This window comes from Drosophila willistoni, chromosome 3R (assembly GCF_018902025.1).
Source record: "Drosophila willistoni isolate 14030-0811.24 chromosome 3R, UCI_dwil_1.1, whole genome shotgun sequence".
NCBI lineage: Eukaryota > Metazoa > Arthropoda > Insecta > Diptera > Drosophilidae > Drosophila > Drosophila willistoni.
The window spans coordinates 28,859,230-28,873,155 of record NC_061086.1 but is presented as its reverse complement, the minus strand read 5'-3'; positions in this window follow the sequence as shown (position 1 = coordinate 28,873,155).

Genomic DNA, 13,926 nt, shown 5'->3' with positions numbered 1-13,926 from the left:
TAGAACGAGGCAGATGCCTTTCAGATGAATGCAGAGAAGTTGACGCATGCGTTTCATATGAAACAAACTCTTTTGCTGTTAACTGACTGCTAACTGAATGTTACGTTTATTAAGGAAAAGAAACATTTAAAATACAAGACGACGCACCTTGCCATGAAGAAAATGACAAGTTGTCAAATTGGCAACTAATTTATGACAATTAATACATTAAAATGTTATAGCACATTTATTGGCGCAATAGGCTTGATAACGTTTTATGACCCTGTGCTCTCCCCTTGCCATCCCCTACTTAAGGTATACTTGTGTCTTGCCATTTGGCTTTCATTTGTTGTCTATAGAAATTAATAGCAAATATTTGTGCAACAATTTGTTTGCCTCGAGGACTAAAGCAAAGTCAATTTTGTACTGAAGAATGGCAGAAGGAGCAGAGCCGTGCGGAGGAGTAGATATAATCAATTTACATTTTCGTTTTTTAAAATTTCTCCTTCTAAGGGGGGGATTGTGCCCCAGCTGCACCTAAACAATAAAATTTGTATCTTTTGGATATTTTGCTTTGCCAGCTGGTTGCTTCTTTTTGTTTTTTTTTTTTGGGTCTCAGTTTCGGTCGTTGCTATCAAAAATCTTCGCTAATAATTTGTCAATATTACGTGAGCAGAAAATTGAATAAAAAGCGTTTTTGCATTCAATAGAATCAGAATAAGATGATGATGATGATGATGATGATGATGATGATGATGATGATGATGATGATGCAGAACCTAACGTTGACTGAAGCCAAAGCAACCAAAGCAGCAAAGGCAGAAACGAAAAAAATGGAAAATTTTTTCCGTATTGGTAGAAAATCAAATAAATTGTTACAAATGAGTGCAACAATTTTTTCCTTCTACGATTTTCCGTTTTGCTAAGCTGATTTGGCCCATTTTTCGCCTTCATAGTAGAAACTTTGCCTGTTCCAAACGAGAAAAATATGAATAATTCATTATACAATTTCTGGTTTTAGTATTTCAATTCTCTGACCAAAAATATAAAAACAAATGAATTGATGAAAAGTCGCTTACTATGTTGCTTTGTTTGCATTTCTCTGATTCGAACCCCAAAAATCCATACATATTTAGGTACTCAAATTTACAATGTATAAATTGAAGGGAAATAAAATTAAATGTCAAACATATTGACGTTTTTTCCAGAAATTTTATCAAAAAAATTTAAATACATATCAAAGAAGAAAAAAACATGCAACATTGTTTTACTTTAAAAGTGTCAAAGCATAGAAACCAATTACTATTCATATATTTTTTATAAAGAAATCGTTTTTTTGTGTTTTTTTTTTACCGTAATTTCGTATGTCAACTGTTTTTTTTATACATTTTTTTTTCGATTTGTTAAAAAATTAGTTTCCCCATTACTATTAATTAAGTTTGTTCAGCATCTTGTTCTCTGTTAACCAAACTAATCAACTTCTTCTTTGGGGGCTTGGGTCTAAATTTAGTTTATTTTAACCCACAAAAAAGGTGAACACGTGTACCAGTTAGTTGTATGAATACATACATAGACGCCTAGATACCTTTTGGCAAGCCAAGTTAATTACCCAAACCCTGTGACCTTTGACTTCAAAAAAAATAATAATAATAAACCCAAAACTCGACACAGCAAAACTGAAATTTGTAAAGTAATATAAAATAAATTTGCATAATAATACTGGCAGTTGCAAAACCAGAAAACCACAAAAATTTCACCACACAATATTACAGAGAGTATGTGGGAAAAAAAAAACCAAATTGAATAATTTATTAACCTTAATTATACAACGCAACAGGAGATAGGAGATAGGAGAGTGGCAAAGGAGAGTGTTGAAGAAAGGGGACTATTAACTAGTATTTGTAGTTGACAAATTGAATTATTATATAATTCATATATAAATTTGAATCTTTAATCTCTTTTTGTGATGCTTTATTATTAATTTGCATGTATTCACTGTATTATTAATATAATTATAACAATTTGTAAACAATTTGCAACTCAATGCGTTCATTTTTTTTATCATTTTAAATTCCATTCAAGTTTCAATTTTTAGCCAGCAAGTGGTAATTTCATTGAAGAATAGAATAATTGACTGCTACTAAGCCAAGAGAATTAGGTCGGCAATTTGTCTCCCCTTCACCGGAGACCGCCTACAACCCTTTCCAATTGAAAGACATTAGCATAAAATTATTAGGTAGAAGCAGAAGTAGGTAGAGAATCAAAAGAACTGGCAGCAGGCAAAGCCATCGATTTGAAAGACATTTGAAACTATTAGGAGAGACGGCAGTAGAAGCAATTGATGCCATTGCCTCTGGCCGGGACAAGTGCTGAAAGTCCGAAACGTTGAATGAGAGCGAGAGTGGTGAGTGCATTTGTGGGTGGGGGTGGGGTAGGAGTTGGGTCACATGCAACAAATTGCCGAACGCCACTCGACTCCGTCAGTGGCAAGCAAGACAAATTCCATTTCAATCATTGCCAGTGTATTGACAGTTGCTTGAATAGCCAGAGAGAAGTACAAAAGCATCTACTGGCTCTAGCCGCAGAGGTAGGGACCTCAATTTGTTCGTATTTGCCAATGGTCCAGCTGCTGATGATCGAGCCACTGTATGTACAAAATGTAGACATGGAAGTGGTTGCTGTTCCCAGGCAGCATAAACTTGGCCTAGACTAAAAGCTGACCAAAGCTCGAATGTAGCACCAGCAGCAGCAGCTCAGTGCCTCATAATGCAAACATTTCGAAGAGAGTGCACAGGGCTCTAATTCATCCCCGACTTATTTCCGGATTAGAAACAGTGGTTCAAAATCTAATGGAAGCATCGGTAGGTCTATCCATTGCTAATCCTACAGATATCGGGTAAATAAAAGTTGGATAAAATTAGTTGAGGCCAATGTGAAGTCAAGCAACTCTTTTATGCATATGTAAACCTCAATATAAATAATTATTTAGCATTGGAAATAACCGAAGATTTTTTTCCCAAAATGTTTTAGTAATGCTTATTATTTGGAAATAGTTTTACTTACATTTTGATACACTGTGTTGCATTGAAAAGCGTTGACTATAGTGGGAGGTCGAGGTCATTGAAGAAGGATTTGTGCAGATGCAGGAACTATGTTTGTATGTGTGTGTGTGGCAATGCACTGGCACTTGGATGCCTGTGTGTGCATTTGGGGGATGCCTTTGTCGACATTCCATAGAAAGCCTCTGTATGGACGCTGCTGCTGCCACTGCTCATTGCTTGTCCATACTTCTGGCATCTCCACAACCTTCCTCATGTCCGCCTCGTTCAGACTTTCCTTTAACCATTACCCTGACTACTTAAAGCGAAAGTAAACTTTGCTTTCGTGCAGTCTTCGAGGCATTTCGCTTTGCTGTATGTATGTGAGTTTGTGTGTGTGTGTGTGTGTATGTATGCGAATTGTTGCCAAACCATGCATGCCTGGCGGTTTGGTGGGTGTGGGAGGAGTTTTGGTAATGGCAGTGGGGAGGTGTTTGTGGTTCTTGTAGGTGTGTGTTTCATTGCGGTCATTTAGCTTTTCCTCAATGCAGCGTGTAATGTGGTCGCTTATAGGATAAAATGCTTCTACACACACACACATTCATGTATACAGGATGCTTACAGCTTGCCCATTTACTCTCACTGAAGGCACTTTCAATTGAAATTGAAATCAAAATACATTCCCACAGATCGTTCTGATTGCCGCATTTTAAAGATTAAATGGAGAGTTTAAGAGTCTTACAAATACATATAAATTGCATTGAGGGTGAAAATAGTGTGCGAAAAGTTAGATAAAAACAATTTAAGGCATAGCTAAGTATGTAGTTCAGCATGAAAAGGAAAGCATTTTGATATCTTCGTGTGTTGCCTTGAGAGAAATGCCCTCATAAGTAGGCTACAATTTTTATGCCTAAAGCAATGTAGGGGAAACATTTTAATTTAAGTATTTAAAAATTCACAATGAAATTCACTCTAAGTAAAATAAATTTCCAAAACAGTTAGATCAATGACTAGCCAAAGAAAAATCATACGCCATGTATGCCATTGCACATTTGTTTATGATTCAACGTATGCTCAGCCCCTCCTAAACTTTTTTTACTCCTTTTTTTGCATGTTACCCTTTGTTTGACTTTACTATTTGTGTGTGTGGGTAGAAAGTTTTGTATTACAAAACACAATCAGGGCCAGATGCATTTTCGGGGTACCCAACAGAAACAGAGCAGAGCAGAGCACACAAAGTTTAAGCAAAGCAAAAGAGGAAACAAAAAAAAATCGGAGAGAGTAACGAATTTACAATGTTGCAAAACGTTTCGTTCTAGGTACTAGCCGCTAGGCGTAACTAGGGAGAAGGGGGCGTGGTCGGAAACGCATGCGACATGCTAAGGCCTTAGGGCAAAAGTCTCTGGCTCTGTCTTCGCTTCCATCGCCGTCGCCGCATAATAATGTCAGACGGGCGACGTCTTTTTCCTGCTGTAAATTGCAAAATACAAAAAGGGTAAAATGTATATGCATCCAGCTACCAATACACATGTAACGGCATACACACACACACACACACATACACATATTATTTTATTTTTTTCAAGTTTCAAGACCAAACGGAAAAACCTACAGGCATGACAGAAACGAACGAGAAAAAAAGAACCTATTTTATGTACATTTAATGCGAGGCAGCAGGCAACACGGAAACAGCACAATAAATCCAGGATACATTAAATAACAAAACATGTACACCCTCACACACACACACATACACACACACATAAACACCTAGCTACACTCACACATATGCAGTACCTCAGTCAAAAAGACAGACAGAAGGTCGCATATGCAGGCCAGGGGCCAGGGAACAGGTCCATATGGTGGTCAACTTCCCTTTTCGTGTCTATGCGCTTTTTTTTGCCACGCCAACAACTTTTTTTTCCACTACAATCAAGGACTATATGTAGAATACAAGAAGCATGGACCTTTGAGTATATATACAAATGAATATCATATCAATCAGGAGTTTTTTTTTTTGGATATTTGAAAAGATTTACGTGTTGTTTGAAAATCAACCTTTATAATTTTTAAAAACGTTTCAAAAATACAATTTTGAAGCTCTAAAGTATCCGCTTGAATTGAAAAACTAATATATAAAGGAAAGTTTTGATAAATCGTTCTTTCTCTTCTTTTAATAAGTTATTATAAGTGGAAACTAGACTTGAAATGAGATTTCAGCGTTAGACGTAGTCCAAATTTTAACACATTGGTTCCAAATTATCCACTATTTTACAAAATTGAATAAAATATTATTTCAATACTCTTCATTCCCTCTCTAAAGTTAATCTAAATAAATAAATTCATTTTTTAAATTAAATTTCTTTTACTTTGCTTTATCAAGGATGACTTTAGTAGAACTGCACTCTTTAAATGATTTCCATGTAAGGTAATTTAAAGTCGAATCTTTGATATGTTATTCTGTTTTTCTTTTTTTCTGTTCCCTCTGAAGTCACCCGTCGACTGTTTATGAAAGTTGGTCACCGTCGGCATGTGTTTGTCTGTGTGTGTGTCTGTTAGTCTGTTTGTATGTATGTAGTTCAGCGGAAGTTAAACATGACTGAGAGAAGGAGAATCCGCAGTCCGCCTGTCGGCTCCTCCAACTCCTCCTTCCTCCTTCCTCCATGACCCTTGGTGATTATGGCAACTGCTGTTGCTGCGGTGCCCAGCCGTATGGTCATAATAATTTCTTATTTAGTGTGCGACCAGCGAGTGACCAGGTGATGGTGGAAGTTTCCTTCTATCCCTTCAACCACTGGCCTCTCATCTATCTCCCGGCTCTACATGTTATTTTTTGCCAACATGTTTTGTATATCTTTTTTTTTTTCTTTGGCGTTCATTTGCCACATTTTTGTGTGTCAGATTTATCTACTTTGTGTTGGTGTAGCAGTTTGTTTGGTTTTTTCTTCTGCTTTCATTGTCGCATGAATTTTTGTCTAGAGGGTGGAAGGTATTTAAATTCAAATTAAGCAAATGTCATGTTAATTTCAAGTGACAGGTGAAATTCGAGGGGGGTCATGAGGCATTTGGGCGTGTGAAAAAGAAGTAATTTTGCTGATTAGCGAAAAATTTGACTCATTTTGTGGGTGACACAAAGTTGAAATAAAAATATGAAAAATATATCTATTTAATGTAGGAGATTAAATTTTCAATTAAATGAACAGCAAAATGTTATGGCAAAAGAAGATATTTTATTTATACACAAATAAATGCTGAATAAAATTCTGTTCTTAATTTAAGGTAAGGACATTTAAAATGAAAAACTTTTGCAATTGCTTAGATAATACTTTCAGCTTCAGAAAAACTGCATTTACTTAATAGACTTTTAACGAAAGGCTTGCTGATTTTCATTTTTGAACTTATCCAGTAAAAATCTTCTGATGAAATTGTGATGGGGAGAAATTTTATAATCCATTTAAGGGGCCACATGCATGTGTGGAGTTATTATTATGTTTCTGAACATATTGCCAGTTGAAATTAAATTAATTAAATTCTTTTGGCTACCCATCGACCCATATTTTGCAACATTTTCCATTGGTCCTCATGTTTGTATGTAGACGTTTATGTGTGTCAATGTTCACCTACTCACTTCCATGTCCGGGGCTGTTCTTCTGGTCACTTCATGCATGTACGAATTTTACTCATTTAATGCGCTTACGAACATAAAATTTAATTCAAATCAGCTCATTAAACGCTTGGCACTTGACACTTGACACATACACACCCACTCTTATACACACACACACACGCGGAGACCATTAAAAGGAATAACAGCAATAACAACAACAACGACAGGAATGGCTGCCACCAAGACAAAAAAATTGTTGTTCGTTTTGGCAAAACGCCGTAAAGCAGAGGTTTATACGAAAGAACATTAAAGGGCGGAAGTAAGTGCCGCATAAAGCAACTGAAAGAAAAACTAAAAATGCAAGGACAAACAAAGTGAGTGAGAGCAAGAGAAACACATTAAATATGATATATTAGCTAAAAAAAATATATATAAGATATGGCTGTCAGGGATGTGAGATACATTTTTATGTGAAGAAGACTAAAAATGTGGCAATAGACAACTTTGTAAGGGGCTCAACCTTGAGTTTCCTACTTCTACAACAAATTTCAATGATAAACATATTCTTTATTTTCAAAAAAAAAGAAAATGATATTGATCTTAGTTATTTGTCATCAAAACAATGAAAATAAAATTATAATTCCCTTGTTTAATCAAATGAATTTGTAGTATTTATGAAGAATAGTGATAAATGTGAGTTATTTACGAACTTAAGCTTAACTTAAGGCTTTAAGATTTTAGATTTATCATTTTAAAGCATATTTCAATCTAAGGAACGAGATGGAAACATTATCAAAAACCAACTTGAAATAAAATTTTTCTGACGCCAACAAGTGAGGCACTTGATCTTTTTCTTGGCACTTGCCACAGCATTGAGATGGTGATTGAGATTGACTATATACTTAAATAGATATATATGTATAAAAGTATTTTTTGAAATGTTTGTAAATGTGTGTGTGTTTGTGTGTGAAGAAGAATGTGTGTATGTGCTGACTAGTTCAATAATGCCCAGAGAATGTTACAAGTTTAATGGAAGTTTTCAAATAGAAAAGCTAAAAGGAATTTAATTTTAGACATCAGTTTCGAAGCATCGGCATCACAATCATCCCCATTAACATCATCATCATCATCATCATCATCAACATCACCAACATGACTCTTGGCCAATTTGTTCCAAATGAAATACGAACAAAAGAACTTCAGTAAAACAGTGTCCTTCCATTGCAATTGCAAATCCGACCAATTGAAGACAAATCAAGACAAAATTGCCTCTTCTATGCTCAAAGTTGCATTTAAACTTCAAATTGAAGAGTCTGAAATAAATTTGTTTCGATTTAACAACAAAAAAATCAAATCAAAATGCATTTAAATAAATTCTTACTATAACTATGAAACACAAACAACACAAGAAAAAAAATGAAAATAAAATGTCGGTGCTCACAATTCGTTTATGCAAAGTCTACTTACTGGAAAACAATCAGCTTTTAGGGACGTTGTCTCTGGAAGCCCTTTCCCCACCTATGCAAAGTGAACTTAGATATACATGTCACAGACACACACACACACCCACACTCACAACCACACTCGCAGAGAGACACAAATAAAGTTACATATAAGAATATTTTCCATTTCGTACAGGTAATCGATTTTCATGCTTTTGGGCAAAAAAAAAAAAAAGAAAAAAGAACGAACAAAAATAAACCAAGCTTTGTTGTATGTTTGGCTTTGTATTCGTTTATTTTGTTTTGTACCTTTGTTGGCCGTTTTTTTTCCTCTTCTCTTTAACTTATTCTTATGCTTTGTGCATATTTTTCCGTATGTATGGGTAAGTGTGCGATGATGTGTATGTGTGTGTATGTTGCGTATACTTGATATTTACGTTGAAAACTTAAAGCGGTTAAGAGCTCGTCGAGCTTAAAATATTCTGACGGTGTTCTGACATGCTAAACCAAAAAGTTTATCCAACTTGTTGATTTACTTTTTCTTCACTTTGCTTTCACTTTCGCTTATTTAAAACAGAGAATCATGTTTGGAATAATCTCTGAACAAAATGTGCTTTTCATCTAGTACATACAAACATATCTTTGAGGTTTTCTCACGAAAGGTGAGATAAATGCATTAGGTTTAAATTTTTTCACAACGAAAAAATATATAAGGGTGCTTCTAAATAATAATTACTGAAACCAAAGTTGATTTCTCATTCAATTTTAGGAATAATTTACAGTACTTAATGATGGTTTTTTTGTTCTAGAAAATATACTGATCTAAAAAGCTGATTTGTTTTTTTTTTCAAGTATTGAAATCCAAGAATCTTTCTTTAACATTGCTGGTAGTTTTAATAAATAAGACCATTCTCTAACCTAATAATCCAACTTTCTTATACTCAGATTAGATGAGCAACCCTAATGCATAAAGGAATGTTTATACATATATAATAAATATATAGGCAAAAATCTAATTTGTGTTTGTAATGTATTCAAATTACAGTATTTTTTCGCACGCATTTCCTTTCGCACGACCAGTCCACGACAGCAATGGCGAGACAAGGACATCCAGTGCGCCAAGGATACATTGTTGTATGCTGGGCATTATGTCTGCCAGTCTGTCCGACAGTTTTCTTATCAAGAAACCTCAAAAAGAGCGACAACTACAAGAAAATGTTCACCGTCAGTTTACAAATCTGCAACAATAGTGATAATAATAAGGTTCGTCCCTCGTCGTTTTTTTGCTTCTTTCTTCTAGCTTTTTCCCAACTTTTGCAAACATTTTGACAAACTTTTTGGCGTCAAATTTGCTGCTACTGCTGATGTTGCAGCTCCCACTCCCCCTTCTGCCTCTTGCCCATTTAGTTAGTTAGGTGCTGCCGGAAACATGAGAAAAACGAGCAGTGGTAAAGTTTTCATACAATGTGAGAAAAAAGTAAGAGGAACATAATTCGTTTCTCGCTTCTTGGGGGGCTGTCGGTCCACAGCTGTTTAAATCATTCATCCATTGCCATGACAGTTGCATAAAGTTGCACCAGCCATAGAATTGATGGGAAAAGAATTATCGTCCTGGGCTACGGAAATCATTTCTATTCCACCAAATAGAGCAAAAAAAAGAAAGGGGGAAATTCGCAAAAGATTTTCATTTTTTACCATCCCAATAGTCGGTAACTTCTGTTTTACACATTTCTAATTCGTTTCCTGTACCCAGACCTACCAGATTCCAGTCTCCAGTCTCACCCAGTTCACCCCAGCTACCAGCTCCAGACACAAACACAGAGACAAGTTCGTTGGCATCCGGTTCGAGTTCGATTTTGGGTCTCTCTCTCTGTCTGGTTGAGGCTACAAATCTCGAATTAAATTCATTGAATACTTGTCAAAAATATTTCATTCGTAATTGGATTTTTGCGTAGTTTTGGCGCACATGTGCACTTTTGAATCATTTTCTATGCGTTTTAGTTGCTCAGATCTGTCTATGATGGCATAGAGCAGAGCAGAGCACAAGAGAAGGCTTCTCAATTGAATTTAAGGGGCAATTTGTACCTATGCATGATAAATAGTTAAATCGCTGTTCTTTGAATGCATATTTTCGAAAACTTGTCCATATATGAGAAGTTTCAGATGGAACAATCTCTCTTTGCTTTAGACATTGATTTTCATTTCTACTTTTAGTGCCTTGTTTCGAAATGATATTTAAATGAGCTGCAGTTGAAAAGTTTACAAAACGAACGAAGAAATGTCAAAATCAAATTGACAGGGCCAATAATGTCACTGGACCCAAAAGTAAGGAAAGAAAAACTGACACAAGTCAACAAAATTAAATATGCCGAAAGGCAGCCTAAAACTTTTTTCTTTCATTCGGCTTTTTTTTTTGTATTCTCTGTCTCTCTTTTATTTTATTTTTGAGCCCTAAACTCTTGGTTTTCGTTATTTTTGTATAAGCTGAAACAAATCTCAATCAAAATGTGGTTATTTAAACGGTTAAAGGGCCCTGGGCGGAAAATGATTTCAACTTTAAGTCGCATTTAGTTTCATTGAAATGAAATTGAATTTTAGTTGTGTGACCAAATGTGGGTGGTTAAGAGAGAAGGGGAGAGGAGAAGGATAAGTGGTATGGATGGAGAGGAGTACAAAAGTTGATGTGTGTTAGAAATTTTTTATATTTACAACTATTTCTCGTATGCAAAAGGGTTTAATTTGCAATTTGTCGCCCTCATTCAACGCTTAACTTTTCACTCAGGCGGTGCTTGTGGTTGCATATGCAAATGTATGCCTGCAATGCCCCCACTCCACTCCAAGCTACCCTAGCAGCTTCAGGGGGTAAGCTCCAGCTCCCCCTCACCGTCATCATAGCCCACAGCCCTGCATATGCGATAAAATGTGTACAAAAGTTTTGCGTTAAGGCCTTAGCCCCCGCCGCACTTGAGTTGCGTTTTGGCTTGGAGTTGTTCCACTGGCAGTTTGTTAAACGCCTTTCAACGGCGTGGTTAGCCAAGCGCAGACCTTGAAATGCCATGCCCAGGAGTAGCTCCTCTAAAGCACTGGCCAGTAGCAACGACAGCAGCAAGAATAACAGCAAGAGGTGTGGTAAGGGGGATGAAGCCATGCCGTAGCCACTCGAGTAGCTAACCAACCGAACAACTTTTCTGCGGCAAATGCTTTAAAGAACAACAACAGCAACTCAACTCGATTTCAGGTACAACGAAGTTTCTATACCCTTGTCCTTGATAAAATTCTAAGCTCAGTGGAATTTTTTGCATTTCCTATGAATTCCGTTTAATACTTCTCAACTAGATCCTAGAACAGGATAGTAAACCAATGATATCGCTTATTTTAAAGCTTCATATTTTCTTCTGTGAACAACAAAGTGCTAGCTTATATGCCTTTCTCTTTACTTTCAAGGGTATTGAAACCTTCATAGTCATTCACAAAAGTCATTCCGTAAGTTGGGTCCTGCACATATACATATATGTATATGTATTTATATGCATATGTATATGTTGATTTGGCAAACAAAAATGTTTTAATTGAATAACACTTGGTGTTGCATACAGTAAGTACTTTTACGTACTTAGCTGCAATTTGTATTCACTCTTGAAACAGCTCTTCAAAATATTTTATTGTCTACTATATATACACTTGAATTTTAAAATGCAGATAATCGAATTAAAGTGGTGTTTAAGTTTAACCCAAAGGAAAGTATAAAATAATATGAATTTAAGTCATTAGATGCAAAAAGTTAAAGTAATTCTGAAGTAAGTTGGACTAAATAGTTTATTCTATTCGTGATAAAAAAATAATTATGCATTTTATTTCATACTTAAACAAGGTTCGTTGTGATATATGAACACTCATTGAACTGTTAACTAATTCTAACTAAAAAATGATAAAAAAAAGGATTTAGTAAATTATCAAGTGCATTTAATGCAATGAGATTGACAAATTTAATAAAAAAATAGTTTTTCCCATCACATTATTGTGTGTAAAGCCAACCAGAATTGATATTGGTTTCCCCTTTCATCCATTGTAGTAGCTAAACCCCAGAAAAATGATCTGCTGACAGTTGATACATGAACCAAAATGACATCTGCGCTCGAATGACACAAAACAAAGAAATAAATACGAATGTACAAATACAAATACAATTTAAATTGAGTTTCTGACCAAGTGCAGGAGATACATACAAACATATGTATGCATATGCTCTCCATCAGATATGTCACATATCCAATGAACCCCGCTGATACCCTCTAGAATATGGATGAGGGCAGGGGGCAGGGGGCAGACAAAAGTCACAGTTATTTGATGATAACATGCTAACATCAATCATTGCGGTTCCCCTCAATTCATTTCTGTCTCCTTCTTTGCTTCGTCTGTTTCTCTCTTCATATATGTATGCAAAAGAATACGAAATGAAACCAGGGAAAATAAATGTGCATTGTATGTGTCAGTGTGTGCCTGTGTGTGCCTGTGTGTGCCTGTGTGTGTCCCATATTACAACAACTGACAATCAGAGTAATTGAAGAGGGGCAAGACATGGTGTTCGAAGGAACACCAATGATGGTGGCAGAGGGGTGCATAGAGGGGGGATGGGCTTCTATATTGTTGTGCTGACAAACCTCAGGTTCAATAAATCACCAAACAGCATCAATCAATGCAAAATACTGATGACTGCTTTGTTTGTGTGTGTGTGTGCGTGTGTGCGTGTGTGTGAGTCAATTTTCAGGCAAATAACTAAAAATTTAATTAAATTTAAGGCTCAGTCAACAATTTCAATGCAATTTTTGTTCAACCAATCGAACCGTTATAAAAAATTCTGCAAAATTATCCCCAAATGGAAAATGCAAATCGCTCAACTAAACTCCCAACAACTATCCCCTTACTACTTATTCAATGCATACATATATGTATGTATATGTATATGTACACCCACATATAGAATACATTTATTTAAATATCTTTTTGTTCTTTTAGATTTGTTTTCATATTTTCAGTTTTCCTTTTTTTCGGACTAAATTGAGTTTGCCCTATTCAATTTGCACATTTTGCATGGCTGAGTGTGTGAAAATATTTTGCAACATATTTAAATGCAATTTATTTAATTACTCCATTTATTTATGATTTATGAAAATCGCGTGAAAATACATAGAAAACTAATAAAAGATGACAGAGAAAGAGAAACAGAGAGGGAAAGACTGATGCAGGATAAAAACATTTGATTATATTGATTGATTTATGGACTATTGTATTTATTAGAAATGTTGTCATGAATGGGAATTGATAAGCTTTTTAGTTAGAGTGTGAAAAATGCAAATTTCTAAATATTATAAATAGTTAAATTTAATTTTGATGTAGGCCCTCATTCAATTCAAAAAATAGCCCATCTGATTTTAATTATTGACATATTTTAAGGGTGAGATTCCATGCGAATCTAATGATAACACAATTCTGCCTCTAAGGCAAATCGTGTCAGCAATAATAGTTTTCTATGTGTTAACCCAAAGAAGTTGTTTGTTGGTTTTTAAGCACCTAAAATTTGCCACGACACGTATACGCCACGTTGCTTGGCCACTTAAAAGAGATAATCACCAGAGTTAAAGTTATCGCCCTGTTTTCACTTGGTTCCACTTGTCCCCTGCTGCTGCTCTTGCACACTTAACAAGTATTTATCGAGTTTTTCAATATTTTTAATGTCACTTTAAATACTTGACGCGATTATTTTCCAGTGATTTTGTTTTGCATATACGTAAAAGTAAGTGAGTACGTCCTTCTTTCAAATATATATTTTACTTTTTTTGTTTTGGTAAATCGCGAAAGA